Here is a 22693-nt window from a genome sequence, read left to right on the forward strand (position 1 = left end):
AGGAAATGAAAAAATACCTGGAAACACAGTCTCCCAAGATTGAATCAGGAAGAAATTGAAATGCTGAACAGACCAATATCAAGTTCCAAAATTGAATCAGTAATTTAAAAACCTATCAATGAAAACAAGCCCTGGACCAGATGGATTCACAGCTGAATTCTACCAGACATACAAAAAAGAGCTAGTACTGATTCTACTGAAACTATTTAAAAAAAAATTGAGGAGGAGAGACTCCTCCCTAACTCATTCTACAAAGTCAGCATCACCAGGATAACAAAACCTGGAAAAAACACAACAAAAAAGGAAAACTACAGGTCAATATCCTTGATAAACACAGACACAAAAATCCTCAACAAAATAATAGCAAACTGAATTCAATAGCACATCAAAAAGTTAATTCAGCATGACAAAGCAGGCATCATTCCTGAAATGCAAAGTTGGTTCAACATATGCAAATCAATAAATATAATTCACCACATGAATAAAAATAAAAACAAAACCCATATGATTATCTCAATAGACACAGAAAATCCTTTCAAAAAGATCCAACATCGTTAATGATAAAAACCCCTGAGGAACTAGGCATCAAAGAAACGTACCTCAAAATATCCTTAATGATAAAAACCCCTAAGGAACTAGAAATCAAAGAAACGTACCTCAAAATAATAAGAGCCATCTATGACAAACCCACAGGCAACATCATACTGACTGAACCAAAAGTAGAAGCATTCTCCTAGAGAACTAGAAATAAGACAAGGGTGTCCACTCTCACCACTCCTAATCAACATAGTACTGGAAGTGCTAGCAAGACAATCAGTCAAGAGGAAGAAATAAAAGGCATCCAAATAGAAAAAGAAGTCAAACTATCTCTCTTCACTGATGATATAATTCTATACAGAGAAAACCCAAAGGACTCTGACAAAAGGCTATTATAACTGATAAATGATTTTATGAAGAGTTCAGATGCAAAATCAATGTACAAAAAGCTGTAGCATTTCTATACACCAATATAGTTCAAGCTGAGAGCCAAATCAAGAATGCCATTTCATTTAAAATAGACAGAAAAAAATAAAATAAAATACCTAGGAATACATCTAACCTAGGAGGTGAAAGATCTTTATAAAGGGAACTACAGAACACTGCTAAAAGAAATTGTAGAAAACACAAACAAATGGAAAAACATCCCATGTGCATGGATTAAAATAATCAATATCATTAAAATACCCATACTGCCCAAATCAATATACAGATTCAATGTTATTCCTATCGAACTACCAATGTCATTTTTCACAGAACTGCTAAAAACTATGCTAAAATGTATATGGAATCAAAAGAAAAAAGAAGAACCTGAAAAGCCAAAGCAATCCTAATCAAAAAGAACAAACCCAGAGGCATCACACTTGACTTCACACTACTCCATAACCCAAACAGCATGGTACTGGTACAAAAACAGACACATAGACCAATGGAACAGAATGCGGAACCCAGAAATAAAGCCATACACCTACAGTCATCTGATCTTTGACGAAGTTACAAAAATAAGTAATGGGGAAAGAATTCCCTATTCAATAAATGGTGCTGGGATAGCTGGCAAGCCATATATAGAATGAAACTAAAGCCCTACATTTTACCGTATACAAAAATTAACTCAAGATGGATTAAAGACTTAAAATGTAAGATATCAAATCATAAGAATACTAGAAGAAAAACCTAAGAAACACCATTCTGGACATCGGCCTTGGGAAAGAATTTATGACTAAGTCCTCAAAAGCAATTGCAACAGAAACAAAAATTGACAAGTGGGACCTAATTAAACTAAAGAGCTTCTGCACAGAAAAAGAAATTATCAACAGAGTGAACAGACAACTTACAGAATGGGAGAAAATATTCACAAACTATGCATCTGACAAAGATCTAATATCCAGAATGCATAAGAAACTTAAATAATTGAACAAGCACAAAACAAATAACCCCATTAAAAATGGGCAAAAGACACGAACAGACGCTTCTCAAAATAAGAAATACAAGCAGCGAACAAACATAAAAGAAAAAGTTTTCAACATAACTATCAGAGAAATGTGAATCAAAACCATAATGATACACTATCTCGTACCATTCAGAATGGCTATTAATAAAAAGTCGAAAACAATAGATGTTGACGAGGCTGCAGAGAAAAAGGAAGACTTATATACTGTCAGTGGGAAGATAAATTAGTTCAGCCAGTGTTGAAAGAAGTTTGGAGATTTCTCACAGAACTACCATTCAACCCAGCAATCCTATTACTAGGTATACATCCAAAAGAAAACAAATCGTTCGACCAAAAAGACACATGTACTCTCACATCCATTGCAGTACTATTCACAATACCAAAGACATGGAATCAACCTAGGTGCCCATCAGTGGTGGACTGGATAAAAAAATGTGGTACAGATGGATTAAAGACTTTAAATTTTAGACCTAAAACCATAAAAACCCTAGAAGAAAACCTAGACAATACCATTCAGGACATAGGCATGGGCAAGGACTTCATGACTAAAACAACAAAAGCAATGGCAACAAAAGCCAAAATTGACAAATGGGATCTAATTAAACTAAAGAGCTTCTGCGCAGCAAAAGAAACTACCATCAGAGTGAACAGGCAACCTACAGAATGGCAGAAAATTTTTGCAATCTACTCATCTGACAAAGGGCTAATATCCAGAAACTACAAAGAACTTCAACAAATTTACAAGAAAAAAACAAACAACCTTGTCAAAAAGTGGGCAAAGGATACGAACGGACAATTCTCAAAAGAAGACATTTATGCAGCCAACAGACACATGAAAAAATGCTCATCATCACTGGCCATCAGAGAAATGCAAATCAAAACCACAATGAGATTCCATCTCACAACAGTAAGAATGGCCATCATTAAAAAGTCAGGAAACAACAGATGCTGGAGAGGATGTGGAGAAATACGAACACTTTTACACTGTTGGTGGGACTGTAAACTAGTTCAACCATTGTGGAAGACAGTGTGGTGATTTCTCAAGGATCTAGAACTAGAAATACTATTTGACCCAGCAATCCCATTACTGGGTATATAACCAAAGGATTATAAATCATGCTACTATAAAGACACACGCACATGTATGTTTATTGTGGCACTATTCACAATAGCAAAAACTTGGAACCATCCCACATGTCCATCAATGATAGACTGGATTAAGAAAATGTGGCACATATATACCATGGAATACTATGCAGCCATAAAAAAGGATGAGTCCATGTCCTTTGCAGGGACATGGATGAAGCTGGAAACCGTCATTCTGAGCAAACTATCACAAGGACAGAAAACCAAACACCACATGTCCTCACTCAGAGGTGGGAATTGAACAATGAGAACACTTGGACAGAGGGTGGGGAACATCACACACCGGGGCCTGTCATGGGGCGGGGGCAGGGGAGGGATAGCATTAGGAGAAATACCTAATGTAAATGATGAGTTAATAGGTGCCACAAACCAACAGGACACATGTATACCTATGTAACAAACCTGCACGTTATGCACATGTACCCTAGAACTTAAACTATAATTAAAAAAAAAATGTGGTACATATACACCATGGAATAATATGCATCCATAGTATTTGCAGCAACATGGACGCAGCTGGAGACCATTATCCTAAGTGAATTAATGCATGAACAGAAAACCAAATACCACATGTTCTCACTTATAAGTGGTAGCTAAACAGTGGGTACTCATGAACATAAGGATGGCAACAATAAACACTGGGGAGGTCTAGAGGTGAGAGAGAAGGAAGGGGGCAAGGATTGAAAAACTAACTGTTGGGTATTATGCTCAGTACCTGGATGACACAATTATTCCTGACCCAAACTTCGGCATCACACTATATGCCCAGGTAACAAACCTGCACGTGTACCCCCTGAATCTAAAATAAAAGTTGAAAGAAAGGAAAAAACAAAAACAACAAAAAACAGTTTTTAGCATGGTTCCTTCCTTCTTTGTTAATCACTGTATCCCTATGTACTGGGCTTAAGTGAAGAGTTCGGGGATAGCTTTCAACTCTGCTATGCTTGCCCATATATTCACAATTTCTGCTGCTCTTTATTCCTCTCTTTAGATCTATATTTTCATATGATATCATTGTACTTCTTCCTGAAGACTTCCTTCAACATGTCTTATAATGCTCATGTGTTCATGATTAATTTTTTCAGCTTTTGCTATAGCCTGGAAACTCAAGATAATATACTGAGGCATGGAGTTCAGCTTTTCACTTCTCACCATTTGTTTCCCTTTTCTCAGGAGTTTCTGTCCTATGTTGCTTATTGTTAAAGGTCTGGAAACAGTTGTTTGATGTATTTTGTCTGTTTTTGTTTTTGTTATTCAAGGCAGGAGGGTAAATCTGGTCCCTGTTACTCTATCGTGGCTAGAAGCAGAAATCTTACCCTTTCATAAGCAAAAAATGGATCTGACTCTTTTTTTCCAGCTTTATTGAGGTGTAATTTAAAAATAACAATTGTATATATTAAAGATGTACGATGTCATGTTTTAACATACATACGCATTGTATAATGATTACTATAATCAGATTAAGACATCCTCACCACACAGTTACCCTTTTTTGTGTGGCAGGGGGGTGGAGTATGAAGACACTTCAGATCTACTCTCTTCACAAATTTCAAGTAAACAGTACAGTAGTATTAACTACAGTCACCATGTTTCGACCCTAGCAACTACCATTCTACTCTCTGCTTCAATGAGTTCAACTCTTCTAGATTCCACATATAAGTGAGATCATACAGTATTTGTCTTTCTATGTCTGGTGTATTTCACTTAAAATAATTGCCTCCAGTTACATCAATGTTGTCAAAAATGGCAGGATTTCCTTCTTTTATATGAATAATATTTTATATTATTCTTTTATATGACTATTTCATTATATATGTATATTATATGTACATATATGTATGTGTATATATTATATATGTATATATTATATATTATATGTATATATGTGTGTTTATATACATACACATACAAATATATGTATATACACACACACATACACATATACACACACAAACACACGACTGTCTTTATCCATTCATCTATTGATGGATACACAGGTTATTTTCGTATCTTGGCTATTGTGAACTTGGGGGTACAGATATCCTTTAGAGACACTAATTTCATTTCTTTTGGATATATACCCTGAAATAGGATTGCTGGATCATATGGTAGTTCTATTTTTAATTTTTTGGAGGAACTTCCATACTTTTTTCCAAAACAGTTGTAACAATTTACCTTCCCACCAACAGTATTAAAGGTCATTTCTCCACATTCTTGCCATCACTTGTTATCTCGTCTTTTTTGTAGCAATCATCATAATGGGTGTGAGGTGAGATCTCACTGTGGCTTTGATTTATATTTATATTTCTCTGATTTATATTTATATTTCTCTGATGATCCATGATTTTGAACATTTCTTCCTATACTTTTTGGCCATTTGTAAGACTTTTTAGAAAAAATATATCTATTCAGGTTCTTTGCCCATTTTTAATAGGATTATTTGGTTTTATTGCTACCGAGTTGCATGAGTTCTTTATATATTTGGACATTAACCTTTTACTCAGTACATGGTTTTGCAAATATTTCCCCCTATTCTGTTTTCTTTTTATTGATTGTTTCTTTTTCTGTACAGAAACTGTTTAGCTTGTTATAGTCCCACAAACTTTCGATAAAACCTATGTCATAGAATATGTTGTTTTCATCTTTGTGTTAAGTGCCTTTTATGATTTATTAAGAATGTTTTAAAAATAAGTATAACAGGATGCAAAGAAAAGAATTTTTGGCTGTACAAAAGACCACAGGTACATCCCAAAGGGTATGCTAGAACATATGCATGATTTACAAAGAATTTCACAGTTCAAACCTCTCATTCATATTGAAGTTACAAAAGGATTTGAGTTTGAAGGATATGAAAGAAAGCATTTCTCTAAAGAGAACTGAAGCTCTACTGCTCTGGGGAGAAAATGGGCTTTCATCTTAGGCAGAAGGATTTCAGTGAGGTACCTCAGAGTACTTAACGTGTCATTTGCAATTGGAGGACCTAGTAGGTCTGTCGTCTATTCATACCTGTGCAATCTACATCATGATTTACTCTTGCTAGCTGTTCTAATGGCAAAGCAAGGAAGAATTTCCTGAGTTGCACATGGCTTGTACCCTCAGAGAATGCATGAATTTCCCTTCAAAAACCAGGAGGAAAAAGCTGGCTTTATTGATCTTAGGCCCTGTCCAAAAAACTAACTAGAGGTACAAAATAGATCTCAGCAAAAACAATCTGAAGGTACTGCTGGGTTACACGGTGCTAAAAAAAGAAGTAAATGACTTTGTATAAATTAGATATGCTGTCCTCTATAAGGAAATTTGTCTTAGGTGAAACATCACCAGCATTTACAAGAAATAGACTTGTTTTTAAACACCTATTGAACCCAGAAGACAGCACAGGTGCCATACAAGGATGACAATGCCAATTGAAAGAGAACTCTTTTCCTGCCTCCTCTCTACCTGAAGGGCCACAAAAAGGGTTTATGAGATGAGAAAGAAAAGGATTTAGAAACGCTAATTAGAAGCCTCGATTTTAAAGCAAGTTTGGATATTTGATAATTACAAAGAACAGATCATATCAATTGCTATATTGAGATGCTATTTGTGATCTCTAGTGACTATTGAAACTTTTATGTTACCTAAAAGAGACCAGAGATGTTATGGGGTCTGCCCAAGTTTTCATTCAGGGGCAGGGGAGGAACTAACTCCATAGTTTAGATTTAGAGGACAGTCAATATGAGAGGAGTCAAAAATAGGGTGGCCTGGTGTTACATCCCATAGATTGTTCTTGTTCAGTATAAAGGTTTTGTATATTTTTGTATACAAAATACACAACTTCTACTTCTTCACTGAAGTTAATATTAGATATGGAAAGCTAAATCATAATTCTGCTGTATAAGAAATATACCATAATGATTAAGGAAATAATAATGTTTATTTACAATCTTATATAAATATGTAGAATAGCTTTTTAGTTATGTAAATTTACCCAAGAAGGTAGTTGAAATGAAAGTAAGAGAAAAGCCTATTATGAGCTCTTTTTTTAAACCTCTTCATGGTGTCCTTTTAAGTTGTTTAATTTTAACCACTCTATTCCCTTCGGTGTAAATATTTTGATTTCAGCAACATTTCATAATTTATCCAACATGTGAAATCACATTAATGCAATGCTTGACTGAATTTGATTTTTTTTTAAAAAGTGTTCATTTTAGACAAGAAAATGCACTTCAAAGAAATCAGAAATTATTATCACATTATGTATTACAGCCATTTATTTGTGGAAATGGAGCATGAAATAAACTATTTAGTTCATTAGCTCGAGTAGGAGAGCACTGTTCAAGCATGTCGTCCATTAATCATTGATAACCAGTGAGTGTTTAGTGTGCAGACATGCAAGACTGCTAATCTGGCTAAATAATGTAGAATCCTCTTTATAAACATCATAGTATATGCAACTTTTATGTGTGATTTATCACAGTCCCCTTGGCAGAGCCCATGGAAAAAAAGCTTTATATTGAGATTAATTAAATAGTAAAGCTTTATGTGTTTTCAGAAAACAGATTTTGAAATTTTCAAATATTTTCTTTGTTCTTTTTTTTCTTACGATATCTCAAATGAAATTTGGCAAGACATCTGTGTGACCAGTTCAATCTCTAACTCCCTTTTGAAATCATGGTCTATCCTGTGCTTATAACAAATTATTGATGTCCTGTCAATAATCATCTCCTGATGAATGCTGCTGAATAATCCTCAGTAATATTGAATGGGAGGAAATCCAAATGAAATCTTGTACACACTGTATTCAAATAATCATTTTCCTCAGCATCAAAATACTAGAGGTAGATTGATTATACTTTAGAGATAGAGCAGTGGATATTTTCTTTCCAAGGTTATCAATAAAATCACTTATAAAATTAACTCTGCCACTTCCCAAATATACTGCCCACCCTTAATAGCAAAAACTTTAAATTCTCTTTAAAACAAAATAGCAGCACTATTCAAAATTGTGATACTATGGAAATGTCAAAGTTCCTATGACAGCTTAATAATAAGCTGGTATAGTCACATAATGGAGCACATAGAGCAATGAGAATAAACACCCTGCAACTCAACAATATAGATGAATCTCACAAACACGTTAAGCAAAAGAAGCAAGACCTCAAAGCTATATACTGTATGATTACACTAGTATAAAGTACAAAAAAGCAACAAAATTGAATTGTGCTATTAGAAGTCAGGGTGTGGTTACTTTTGATGGAGGCATCAGTGGTGAGGAATGGTTAGTGACTAGCAAGTAATGTGTGAGAGTTTTCTGGGCTTCTGGTGATATCTGGTTTGTGAGCAGGGTGCTTCCTGAACACACATGTTGACGTAAAAAACCAGTGAGCTGTATACTTATGGTATGGGCTCTTTTTTTTTTTTTTTTTTTTTTTTTTTGAGACGGAGTCTGCTCTGTTGCCCAGGTTGGAGTGCAGTGGAGCAATCTCAGCTCACTGCAAGCTCTGCCTCCTGGGTTCACACCATTCTCCTGCCTCAGTCTCCCGAGTAGCTGGAACTACAGGCACCTGCCACAGTGCCCAGCTAATTTTTTGTATTTTTTAATAGAGACGGGATTTCACCGTGTTAGCCAGCATGGTCTCGATCTCCTGACCTCGTGATCCACATGCCTCGGCCTCCCAAAGTGCTAGGATTACAGGCATGAGCCACCGTGCGATATGGGCTGTTTTCTATAGGTAGGTTATACCTCAGTAGAATGTTAAAAAATGATTCTACATGGATGTAGAACAAAATATATGTCTCTTTCTTTTCATAGACAGAGGATCTGGGTGAAGAGGGACTGAGACAAAGGTGTCCTAAAGCAGAGGACAACAGTACAGAAAGAGGACATGCAAGTTGAGGGCAACAGAGGACCTGTGCCATCTGAAGGCACGCCTCACAGCAGAGAAACATCAACTCACCTGAAAGGGAAGCAATGGACAGTTCCATTAATGAAACTGGATCATGCTTTCTGCTTGTTATTAAATTTTACTTTCTGATAGTTAAGGAATGCTTGTAACTGAGGAAGTACTGACTTTTCTGGAAGGCATATTTCCCAGATTTATTGTAAGAAGAGTTAGAACCACAAAAAACATGACAGCAAAAAAGGTAACTCACTATGTCTTTTGGGCTTCGGGTACCCCAGCCTGAAAATTTGGTTCTATTTCAGCAATCAGGTAATTTAGTAGTATTTATCTTTTTATACTGCCATTTAAATAAATCTAGACTGTACTACATCTGCTCTTTCTGAATACATATAAACCACATCCTAAGATCTGCTGGCTGTGGAATTTAAATATTTGCCCAAATTGGCCACTTCACTTTCTCTGGTCTGGTAGTCCTGTAACCCCAAGTCAATCCCATATATAAGCTCCTTTTATTTCCTCTTACATGACCAGGCTTGGACATGTTTTTGGCTTGCCTTCAACACTCTCCTTCAAGACTTAATTTTTAGCATCTTCCATTGGCAGATAAGGGTCCCTTTCACATCCAGGTTTTCAGATACAGCTTCCAAACACCAAGTGGCCACAGATTCCATCTTCTACCACACCATCCTATCAGGGGAACCAGACTAGACAAAGAAAAACTTAAAGGAAGTGCTAGTCCTGTCAAACTCAGAGGATGCTTTAATAGCATTAGCTCTGAATTTTGAATTGAATTAATTCAATTTGAAATTTGAATTGAATTAATTCCCCAATTTGTACAGACTCACAAGATGGAGAGAGAAGTAATCATTGTTAATTGTAAGAATAGTAATATTGACTAACATTTAATCTGCCTTTATGATGTGCTAAGGACTGACTTACTGTGGTTATATGAATATCTTCTTTAAGCCTCACTACTGACAAACATTTTCTCCTTGATCAAATTTTGGTCAGGTTACCATGAGCCCTCTTCTGAACTGGGACCTTGGCCCAGCCTATCTTAGCCTAGCCCAGTTAAGCAAGAATCTTGTTAACTCCATTAAGCAAGAATCTTGTTAACTCCATTTAGCAAGAATCTCCCAACCCTTAATACATGATCGCCCTTAATGTCTGATCAAATTCTTTATCCCCCACCTTTGATGTGTAAATCCCTGGCCTACCTTTAACAAAAATTCTTTTAGAACAGTTAAGCAAGAATGCCCCTACCCTTGCTATCTCCTCTTAGTAATTTTCCATTCACTGTCCCCTACACTCTGTTCTTTGGCTATAAAATCCCAGCTGCTTTTGTTGTAGTCAGAGGGAGCTCAGTTGCTCCCCACTATTGTGACAGTCATGACCCCTATTGCAATAGTCTTGAATAAAGTCTTCCTTACAGTTTTAACAAGCATGAGAATAATTTTTCGTTAACACAACCACTCTATGAGGCATGTAATGCCTGCATCTCCTTTCTACCAAGATAAAACAAAGACAGAAATTTCAAATAAAACATTTAAGTACACACAATAATAGCCAGGATTGGAAGCCAGGCACTGTGACTTCAGACGCTAAGCTCTTAGCTATTCTGCTTCAAATTGTGTTTTAGCCTCATACACACACACACAAAAGTTCAATTGTGGTGATGCTACAGTAGGCTTTTATGGCTTATGAAGATGTAGGTTAGCAGGAGAGAAAAACAGACTAAGTTAATTTTTCTCAGACAATCTCTTTCAAAGAAAATGATGCTACATGAACTTCAATGGAAATAGAATTTAGTGCAATGAAAACTTAGCAAGTGAGAATAAAGTGGAGAAAATGCTGTTTTGACAATACCCAGAGATAGTAAAACCTTCAAGTTCACTGTTTTGTTGTTGTTGTTGTTGTTATTGACAAAATGTAGACTCTGCTGCTGAGAAGTTTAATAAAAGAAAATATATTAGCTAGCTTTTAGGTATAGGTCAGTGAAATCCATATTAGGGAACACTTTTGTTACATATCAGAAATCTTTTTATTAGGTACAATGCAGTTCTTTCACTCTCTGTGCCAGACAATCTGGCTGGTTAGAACAATTTCATGTTTTGGAAGGTTATGCTTGAGGTGGAAGTAACAGGTTTAAGAGCTCAACTACCCACAAGAAGAATAGGAAAAATTTTACTCCTACTCAAGCAGCCAATCACTGTCAAAACTGAAAGAAGCATCAGTAAAATAAGAATACACTTACGGTAGTATCGGCTGTGAAAAAATTGGGCCACCTAATGGGGAAGTCTGAGGCAGAGAGAGGAAAAGAAGAGGAAGTAGCAGGAGGATAGAGAAAATCAGTGTTTTGGGCCCACACTGTCATGGCAAACAAGCTAAGTCTATGGGTCTGAGGACTCCCAGGAACCTACATGTACTCAGGGCATCTCATATCCTGTGAGAACTGCTCTGAACCTACAAAAGGTGTCCTACCTCCACGTTCTAGGGCATAGAAGGATATATGAATGCATATCCACATATGTGAGCAGGGATAGGTAAAGACCATTCTTTCTCCCCTTCTCCCCATTGGTAATAGAGTCCCCATGTTTTAGGTGGCATCATGACCTGCCAGCTTGAAGCTACATTTCCTAGGCTCCCTTGCAGATAGTTGGATTAGAAAGATCTTGCCAAGGGAATGTGAGCTAAAGAGATATGCACAACATCTGGGACTTGTCCTAAAGTCTCACTCTTTTTAACTAGGAGATTGACATCAAGAAGCTTAAAGTAAAATTAAAAATAGGATGGCAGTAATAGGATTCATAATGGAAGCAAGGAAATAAATGTTTTTGTATTCGTCCGTTTTCATGCTGCTGATAAGGACATACCCAAGACTGGGCAATTTACAAAAGAAAGAGGTTTAATGGACACAGTTCCACGTAGCTCACGAGGCTTTACAATCATGGTGGAAGGTGAAAGACATGTCTCAAATGGTGGCAGACAAGAGAGCTTGTGCAGGGAAACTCCCCTTCATAAAACCATCAGATCTTGTGAGACTTATTCACTATCATGAGAACAGCACGGGAAAGATGTGCCCCCATGATTCAATTACCTACCACCAGGTTTCTCCTACAACACATGGGAATTGTGGGAGCTACAATTCAAGATGAGATTTGGATGGGGACATGGCCAAATCATATCAGTTATCATGTTACATAAATGGTATAAATAAATGCCACCATGTTACCAATAAATAAATGCTACCCTGTTAACTTAGATGGAAAAACAAGACATGCCTGAAACTAAACATGTCAATGGCAGTGGGGGAAAGAGGTCAGATTTAAGAAATAATTATAATTAAGGCCAGGTGTGGTGGCTCACGCCTGTGATCCCAGCACTTTGGGAGTCTGAGGCGGGTGAATCACCTGACATCAGGAGTTTAAAACCAGCCTGGCCAACATGGTAAAACCCCACCTCTACTAAAAATGTACAAAAATTAGCCAGACGAGATGGTGCACGCCTGTAATCCCAGCTACTCAGGAGGCTGAGGCAGGAGGGTCGCTTGAACCCGGGAGGCCAAGGTTGCAGTGAGCTGAGATCACGCTACTGCATTCCCACCCGGGTGGCAGAGCGAGACTCCATCTCCACTAAATAAATAAATAAATAAATAAATAAATAAATAAATAAATAAATAGAAAGCAAACTCTTAAGATTTAGTGAATATGGCTTAAGGGATAAGTGATAGCCAAGATGTCTCAGCACATATATCTAGCTGACTGGGTGGTGGTGCCATTCATTGAGATAGAGAATACATAGAAAAAAGCAATTTTAAGGGATTGAATAGAAATCTTGGTTAGTTACCACAACAAAGCTGATGCATCTGACACAGGAATAGAGCCAAATTTTCCTTTCTTTGCAGAGTACCAGTGCCCTGAAAATACAGAAAAAAGACCTCATGCACCCCTTCTTCCACAGGTTGGAGGATCTCATGCTTAAAATGAAAGGGCTATTCATTAATGGCAAAAACAGAGACACCAGCCTCCAGGAAGCATATTAATTGTACAGTCACTGTCATAATATGAGAGACTTTGCCTTCTGCATCTGAAAATGCCTCTCCATGTGGGGACTCAAAATCCAGTATGACAGGTGGAGTAGAACCCAGAAGCCCACACAACGGAATTGAGACATAAAAGGGAGGCATAAAAATTTTATGCCACGGAAGCTCCAGTAAAGAAAGAGTAATAGAAATCAAAGATCACTATATAAGATGATTAAACAGCCACTCATTATTTTCTCCCATTTGTATTAGAAAAGGGTACTGATCTTCATGCTATTCACTGTCATCAATAAACCTCTCTCTTTTTCTTGTTTTCTATAACGAACTTGTGCTGCAAGTGTAATCACTGCCATTTGAATTAAAAATATGGCCACACCCTCAATAGGAATTACCTGTGGGTGGTGGTCACTGTGTGGAGTTGAATGGGAAAATGAGTTTGATAAACAGCTGGGCCTGATGGACCAGTGCCTGGTCTGTGACACTGCCATAGCCCAGCAGTATTTGTTTTTTTAATCTGTTCAGAGGAATCTATTAGTCCAAGTCCCACTTGGAAGTAGAAAACATCCTTCCTGTGGTTGAAGTAGATATAAGGGAAAATATTATGTAGAGTACGGCACCTGACAAGACAGACACCTTCAGAAAAGTTGCCTGCAACTTTCACAAGCACAAAACAAAATACAAGCACAGTTCCCAGCTTGGTGGGTGCAGAAAACTTGCATCACATCATCTCCTGGGTGTCAGAGTTTGCCAGAGCCCTAAGATTATCCAACAAGAAGCACCGAAATATATTAATTAAAAACACTAACTCTGGAGCCAGACAACCTGGTTCAAATTCCAATACTGCTACTCAACTTAGGCAAATTCCATATGTTCTTTGTGCCTCAGTTTCCTAATCTTTAAAAATGGAGATATAATAATCCACAAGACTCACAGGCTTCTAGGTTAAATGATTTAAGGTGTGGCTGGGCGCGGTGGCTCATGCCTGTAATCCCAGCACTTTCGAAGGCCGAGGCGGGCGGATCACGAGATCAGGAGATCGAGACCATCCTGGCTAACACGGTGAAACCCCGTCTCTACTAAAAATACAAAAAATTAGCCGGGCACGGTGGCGGACGCCTGTAGTCCCAGCTACTCGGGAGGCTAAGGCAGGAGAATGGAGTGAACCCGGGAGGTGGAGCTTGCAGTGAGACGAGATAGCGCCACTGCACCCCGGCTTGGGCGAAAGAGCGAGACTCCGTCTCAAAAAAATAAATAAATAAAAAATAAAATGTAAAATGTAAAACAGAACACTCCCAGGTACTCAGTGAGAGTTGTTTACGCATTCCTGCTACTCGAAAAGGAGGTGGGGACCCGAAAGGCCCTGTTTAAAAATCAGCAGCAACACTGCCATCTAGAGTCCATCCTGAAGGGTTGTCATATCAACACACCATAGCCTAGGATCAGCCTCCTTCACCTGAAATCAACAATAGCAGTATAGAAGTCCGAGGCATGTTGCACAGTCTCCTACTAAGTTGAATAAACATTTTCCTTACCAAAAAGTTACCCAGTTGGGGGATTTTTTTTCGCTATATTCTGGCCAAGAGCAGTCACTCTTATAACTTCCATAACTGCCAGAAGGCTGCATCTCTTTTGGCCTGTTTAAAATTTTGAATTCTGGAACCTAAAACTTTTGGATACCTCAAGTTGTGGGGAACATAAAGCATCACATTAAAATGTGTGGGGTATGGGACTAAACCTAAACTCAGACATGGAAACATAAAGGGTTTCTCTACTGCCTGCTGAATTTGCGGCCACTGTAGGTTTCTAACATAATAAATGGTATCTGGGAATTCCTTGCAATACAGGGCTACAATTTGATCTCCCTGGTCATTCGCAAAGTCTAAAAAAATGACTCACAACTTGGACCTCTCTGAAAACTTGTGCTGTCCATGAGTTTGCTCTGAGCATCTGCTGTCTCCTCAAGCTTCATACCCAGCTGAATTTGTGGCATGAGAGCTACTTTGTTTTCTACTTTGGAAAGGTTTTTTTTCTTTTCTTCCCGGTAAAAGTGCATTTATTACTATAATTTTTCAAGGGCAAACACATCCATGCCACCATGGAAGCTACCTGTGGTCCTATGTCACATACTCCTCCTCCCCACTAAGTTTACCACATTTGATTTAATGTAACGCCTCCTTCACCCAAATTAAGGTTTCTAACCAAGGTGTTTAGAGTTTTTCCTCTCCTCCATCTTCCTCAGCAACAAATACTTTGGGGAAACTTCAAGAAACACATCTTTAATAGGACAAAAGACCACAAGACATGGTCTAAAAAACAAGAGCTTTTGAGGAATTCTCAATATAAAGAAGGGAAATCTGATTATTAAACAAATATCTCCATTCCATTCAGTCCTCCAAAAGAATAATTCCTAGTCAGACATACCATTTGACCCAGCCATCCCATTACTGGGTATATACCCAAAGGACTTTAAATCATGCTGCTATAAAGACACATGCACATGTATGTTTATTGTGGCACTATTCACAATAGCAAAGACTTGGAACCAACCCAAATGTCCCACAATGATAGACTGGATTAAGAAAATGTGGCACATATATACCATGGAATACTATGCAGCCATAAAAAATGATGAGTTCATGTCCTTTGTAGGGACATGGATGAAATTGGAAATCATCATTCTCAGTAAACTATCACAAGAACAAAAAACCAAACACCGCATATTCTCACTCATAGGTGGGAATTGAACAATGAGAACACATGGACACAGGAAGGGGAACATCACACTCTGGGGACTGTTGTGGGGTGGGGGGAGGGGGGAGGGATAGCATTAGGAGATATACCTAATGCTAAATGACGAGTTAATGGGTGCTGCACACCAGCATGGCACATGTATACATATGTAACTAACCTGCACATTGTGCACATGTACCCTAAAACTTAAAGTATAATAATAATTAAAAAAAGAATAATTCCTAGTCCTCAATATGCTTATCCATAAAATCTGGTGACCTGTAAAATGCAAAGCCTGCCACATGCCCCAAATCTTTTCATTGATTTTCCCTTCCAGACTTGACAGTCACAAACTATTATATGCTCCCCTTCTTGACTAGTGAACAATAGAGTGTGAAAATTATACCATCCTGTATGTCCTGCATCACTAGAAATGGCTCCAGTACCTCACTGATGGGAAGGTAATTGGGTCCAAAGTACATCCTTAAGTTAGTGAAGGCATTCTCCGAAACTTAGATTAGCACCACACCCTGTACATAAACTGGGGCAAGGACCATGGGCACATGTCAGAACTCACAAAAAACTCCTTTGGTCATCATAGCTGGAACAGCATCTGCCAGTCTCCAAAGTCAGCTTGGTCCACACCCAAAATTTTGACTACAGTTTATTAATGTATCTCACTCTACTGATTCCCCATCTATTGTTTCAAACACACACACACAACCCACAGAGGGAAAAACCTCTCCACTCCATTTAGGCAAGTAGAGATAATTTTTCTTTTTTTTGGTCATGCCATCACTACAAGTTGGTCCTATACACAACACTCTCACCATAACCATTCTCTTTATTAATACCTCTCAGGTCTCCCTTTTCCTACTTTATTCACTTTAGTTCTTGCATTAACAGAACCTACGCTTCATTTTTTTTAAGGAAGTCATAATGAATAATTCAGGAAATTTTCCAGGAACACATCTATCATAAAAATCAAGAATTATCTTTGAAGTTCTCCTCCAGAAAGAGTAGTAGCTAGAAAAGCAGTGTAGTATCACGGTGAACTGCAAGGACTGTGGGTCCACATTCATGGGTTCAAATTTCAGCTCTGGCACTCATTAGCTGTTTGACTTCGGGAAAATTACCTAACTTCCTTATGGCTGCTTCTTCATCCATCACATGGGGATATTAATGAGACGGCATCATAGATTTTTTTATGAGAATTATGAGTCTCGTTATATCTAAAGTGCCTAAAACAATGCCTGACACATAGAGAACATGATATAAGTGCTAGCTCATATTGTTGTTGCTGACAACCACTGTGTTATGCTATCTCCTAAGGTAGAGAAGATAGGCTCTAGAGAAACAGACTTGGGTTTGAATCCTGATTCTGCCTCTCCCTAGCTGAAGAGCCTCAGACAGCTTACTTATGAATATGATGACACCCACCTTATAAGATTTTAATAGGATTAAACAGAAAAAAAAAAAGTATACACTCCTCAAAAACCACTAGCAATTATTAGTATTAAAAAGTTTTCCCAAGATATAAGAGAAAGAAGGGCTAAATTAAAGCAAAAAAAAAATTAAAAAACTGAAACTGAAACCCACACAATTTCTAACTTTGCAATTGCTTAAACCAGGGAGTTAACACTTAGAAAGAAAGCTAGGGATGGAGGAGAATGGGATAAGTAGTTATTAATGAAGTATAATGACAGCATTTCTAAAATCTCAGCCTCTTCCCCCATTGCTTCTAAGTAAATCCAAGCTATTCTCCTGTTCCAATATTCAAAATTGTCTGCTTATCACTATGCACCAAGAAAAACGCAATTGTGAATCCCAAATGGCAATTCTAATACAAAGGTCCTGATTCTCAAAATGAGCTTTTTAAAGTTATTCAGTCATTTAAAAAGTTTTATGTTGATAGCATAGTGTAAAACTAAGGTTATCTAAATCACCTCTTTAATTTTACAAATAATGTCATTGAGAGCAATAGAGGTTGAAAAACTTACCTAAAGTTGTATGACTAATAAATAGTGGAACTAAAGTTAAATTAACACAGATTTCTAATTCCTAATTCACTGTGTATATAGGGTGCTTGCTTCTTTCTGTCTCTTTTTTAATCATGTACCGGAAAGATGTTTCTCCTCTTTTATTGATTCATCTCTTTGGAATGTACGTGTCTCTGTATCCCTGGGAAGGTGAAACTAGCACATACAGAAAGTAGAATTAAATGCAGGAACACAGAAAGTGGCCATGCTTCATTAAGAGCAAATGGAGTAAACCTATGTGTAGCAGAGCAGTGATTTTGCCATAGCTATCTGATTTTCCATCTTACAGAATCTGTGTATTCCTTGCTCATGTCTCATTAAAAGTTGCTGCTGGTTTGCTGGGGTAATTTTAAAAGTTTGGAAGACGAACTAAAGTTATTGCCCTACACATGAGGACTTAATTGCACTTGAGGTTCATTGACCTATTTACTTTCCTCAAACATTTTGTGCCTATGATAATGAGAACTTGAAATAGACCCATAGTCAGTAGGAAAGAGAGCATCATCTGTTTTTCAATTAAATTATCCAGCTCAACAATTTCTTATTTACACCAATGCTACAACCAGATGGAGGGGAGGACCTCTCACATCTATAGTTGACACTTTATTTTCTTTTCCAGATTCTAAGCTCTCACAATTTTCCTCAATTCAATCTGCTGGGGGAAAATGTTCATTTTCTTATTTAAGAGACATAATTTTCTGGTAGGGGTAAAATATAAAACCTTACTAAAGTAGACATCATTCTAAATGCTGTTTTTGAAACAAGCAACCTTAAAGATTTCATTATGACTGCTTTTCAGAGCAACTGAAATGCCTAATATACAAACTGCATTTTATCCATGCTATAAGCAAGGAAATAAAATGTAAATGTAATGTTTTGTTTTCAAAACACACAGTTTAGAATCATGCAATTTTTTTACTAACAGAGATAATGCATTTTTTCATTGTTAAATTAGTATAGGCCATAGTGAGAACCAAATTCTCATAACAGTCTTATCTTTGTAATGTTAATATTGTGATACCTGCTAACCACCAGATGTGAGTGCCATAGCACCATCTTACTTACATTAAGGGGTCCTCAACTGGCTTTCATGTCATGGCTCAAAGATGAAGGTACACACTAATCAAAGGACTCTAAATTCCAGCCAAATAAAAAACCTATATCCTCTTATTTACTAAAAACTTGAAAAAAATGGAAATCAAAGAAAAAGAAGAATTTAGATAAAGGACGACCCAAGAAAACACCTTTAGTGAGACTCACTTGAGAAGGCTTAATCTCGACTCAGATACTTTCTAGAACTTATTCTAGATTCCTCCCAGGATGCTAAGAGACTCTCTGGGATATCAGGAAGTATGACTTCAATGAAAGCTCAAAGAAACTGTCTTTCCTATCCTCAGATAGAATGTTTAGGCCCATTCAAACAGACATGAAGGAAGAGGCAGAACAATATAGAACTGCCGGTATAACTTAGTTTCAGATCCTTAACTTCATAAAGTATCTCAGTGGGTCTGAAGGCTCCCTAGATTTCTCAGGCCAATTCCATGACCAGAACAATCTTACAGCTATTTCAAATCCCATGTGCCTCCAATATAGCATCGTCTTTGGTGCTACAAGCTGCCCTATTTTAACAATAAATGATATAAACCCCATATCTTTGGGACATCAAGATGGCCTGCTTTTTCATTATTGACTATTCTTTGAATGTCCAAGTCATTGGGGCTCATTAGGAGGAACTCCAATTAATGTGTGCAATTAAAAGAAACCAGCTAGACAAGAGCAAACAAATTCTATGAAACCTCCATCTGATCAAAAGATAGCCGTCACAATGGTTCCTCAATAGTCTATCCAGTAGCAGTCACCAAGGAGACATAACCCTCTTCATCCTATATAATAATAGGAATAGGTTTAAAGGGCATCAGGCAAAAGTCTCCTAGCCCTAAATGGTGTCAAAATTTTGATGTCTTCCAGGGACTTCATCGCCTAATCTGAGACTGACTGACTGACTGACTATACATACACACACTGACTACATATCTGACTACATATACTGACTGTATATACATACCATACTGACAATATACACACTATACTGACTATACATACACACACTGACTATAATTGACTATATATGCACACACAAATACACACGCATATATATATTCATTATAATTTAGATATATAGAAAGATTTACGAAGTTGTATTAGATATTTAACATATTTTCCTGCTCTACATAAAATCCCTCTTATTCACATAATAGCAGGTGGCGATATCTTGTCTTTCCTCATTCTCAGTTCATATAAATGGATCTACCCCTGGCTCTGAGCTTCCATATGCCTCAGGCCTTGTCCATTAGAGCATAACACCTGATGACCAGAGGGATTTAATTTAGTAATGAGCATAACCCAAGCTACAGGGCCAAAGAAACTCAATCCCAGGGAAATTTAGTTATAATTTTAGAAAAGATAAATTTTTGCCTTTAAAAGTAGGGAAAGTGGTAGTGGAGGAAAGTGGCTGGTTGATCTGCCTGAAATGAAGCTGATGCAGAAGGAAGGCGAAAAAAAAGCTGAGAGGTAAAGATAAACTAAACTTTGAGGACTTCGTTTTAGTTTTAAAATACAGCTCTGCCAGAAGACTGACCTATGCCTAGAATTTTCTGAGTCAGCAAACTCTTTTTTTCCCTTTAAGTCAGATCATATTACATGCAATGAAGAGTCCTCACTATGAGATTTTATTAAACCTCTTTAGCTTCATTCAAGCCTTACTTTTCAGATGAATCATAGTGCAAGCTTTTCGAAGAAAGCTAACTTTATTAATGAGTATCTTGTAAATAGGTACACACAGACATACACCGTAAGTGTGGGTAATCTATCTTTCTTCCCAAGAAAGAAATGGAGTAATAATATGAATATCAGTTAGAGAATTGGATTTTTTAATATCTTAAATTCAACCAAAAAGGATACTTTGAAACAAATCAGAAAATTTTCAAAATATCATTAAAATTTTTGATACCAAGCCACAGAATATCTTTCTGATGATAATAAGGCACATCTGAATTTTGGTAGAAAAACATAAAAAATCAGAAGACTATACATTAAACAATAACAGCTTTATTCAAAACATGTAAGACTTCCACAAGGGCTGTTTTGCTTTATAGTATGACAAGTGCTACCTTGTTGGCATTCTAAAGTGCACGGTGATGTGGAGAAAAGCAGTCCTTTCCATTCTAAAAAGGAAAATATTTGCATCTACTCTAAAAATTTTCTGTCAAGTTAAGAAAAAGGACTGTTCTCATTCTTTGTGTTCTCCCCAAAGCAGACACAGAATATGTAGGAAATGAAAAAAAAAAACGTTTAGAAGAGCTCGTTTTCATGCACTATGGATTCTAACCTTGTCTCCAAGAGCCAAGGTTGATGCATCCTATGCCAAATTAAATCTCAGATGTGTGCAGTAATGAAAAGGGTAGCATTCCATGAAAAATTCCACTTTTCAGTTAAAGTACCTAGCGTTTATTAAATATGCAAAAATTACAATGTCAATAAAACCGCATAAATTAGGGTTTTCTTTTTAAATGTTTAAGCACTGCAAAGACTGAAACAGCTGAAGACTTTCACAGCTTGTTACCTGTATCTTTTTCTCAAAAAACCTGCACTAATAAATAGGCCATACACTTCCCAAAGATAAGGGATTGTTGTTCATATCCCAGTGAGCAGTTTACTGAATATATTTGAACAAATTATCTTTGTTCAATGACCCTGACTAATTCTCCTGCTAGTTGGATCAGTGTTACAAACCTTGGTACCCTGTGATTCATAAGCATTCATATTTTTGAGCTGGTATATCCTCTCCATGTAGCTGATCATTGAGCACAAAGATGTTTTATATTAGAATAACATGTACCTTATTTTTTAAAACTGAGATCTGCAAAGGCTTAAGGAAGCTGAGGCAACAATATAAAAGATCTGAAATAAACATGTATTTGAATACTGTACCAATAACTGATTTTTTTCTTCTTAAATAACTTTACTTTTTCTGATAACAGTCAATAAGTTTCAGTAGGAAAAAGCAGAAAACACAGAAAAATATACAGAATAAAAATCACCTGTAATTCCTACAGGTGATTTTGAGAATTAATTTTAGAATTAATTCCAAAAATATTAAAGTTCTAAAAACTTCAAATTCTTCCAAAAATTTTTAAATCTAGGGGTGAAGAAATCTTTCCAGGCCTTTTTTTATTGTTCCTTTTTTTCTTCCAAATTTTATTTTAACTTCAGGAGTACATGGGCAGGATGTGCAGTTTGGTACTTAGGTTAATATGTGCCATGGTGGCTTGCTGCACAGATCATCCCGTCACCTAGGTACCAAACCCAGCATCCATTAGCTCTTTTTCCTGATGCTCTCTCTCCTTCCAGCCCTGACCCTCCAACAGGCAAAATATGGAAATAAATAAAGGCCCTTTTTTTTTGAAAATTGAGATTATATGCTAAATACTATTTTGTACTCTTTGAGGTTGTTTTTTTTTTTTTAATTCATGTCAGACAGGTAATGTGCAGACATGGTAACAGAGTTTGACGGAGGCACATCTCACACATGAAAATCCAATCATCATGCTTAACATTCTTTTTTATAGTACATGTATCATGAACATTTCTTTACATCATCAATTATAAAATATGATCACTAACAACCTATAAGAATTTACTGACCTTTTCATTTAAAAATACTTTTATTGGTTTACTAGAGGGAAGATATCAGGAGACAAGGCTGATGTGTAGCTTCCACTTGGACAGAAAGAACAGCGTGTGGAGACTCACACCACGGACTTTTACTCCAGAAACCGCAGCAGGAGCATATCAGGAAGACTGAAAG

The 22693-nt window shown here is 36.9% G+C and overlaps 1 non-coding gene across 1 annotated transcript; it reads right to left on the reverse strand.

Annotated features, from left to right (window-relative positions):
• Positions 1–22356: 22356 nt before the first annotated feature.
• LOC112128955 (small nucleolar RNA U13) lies at positions 22357–22463 on the reverse strand. Its single transcript, XR_002911395.2, has one exon. It is a non-coding gene; the product is annotated as a small nucleolar RNA U13 (small nucleolar RNA).
• Between the last annotated feature and the right edge of the window lie 230 nt (positions 22464–22693).

The sequence above is a fragment of the Pongo abelii genome, chromosome 15 (assembly GCF_028885655.2).
Source record: "Pongo abelii isolate AG06213 chromosome 15, NHGRI_mPonAbe1-v2.0_pri, whole genome shotgun sequence".
Classification (NCBI taxonomy): Eukaryota; Metazoa; Chordata; class Mammalia; order Primates; family Hominidae; genus Pongo; species Pongo abelii.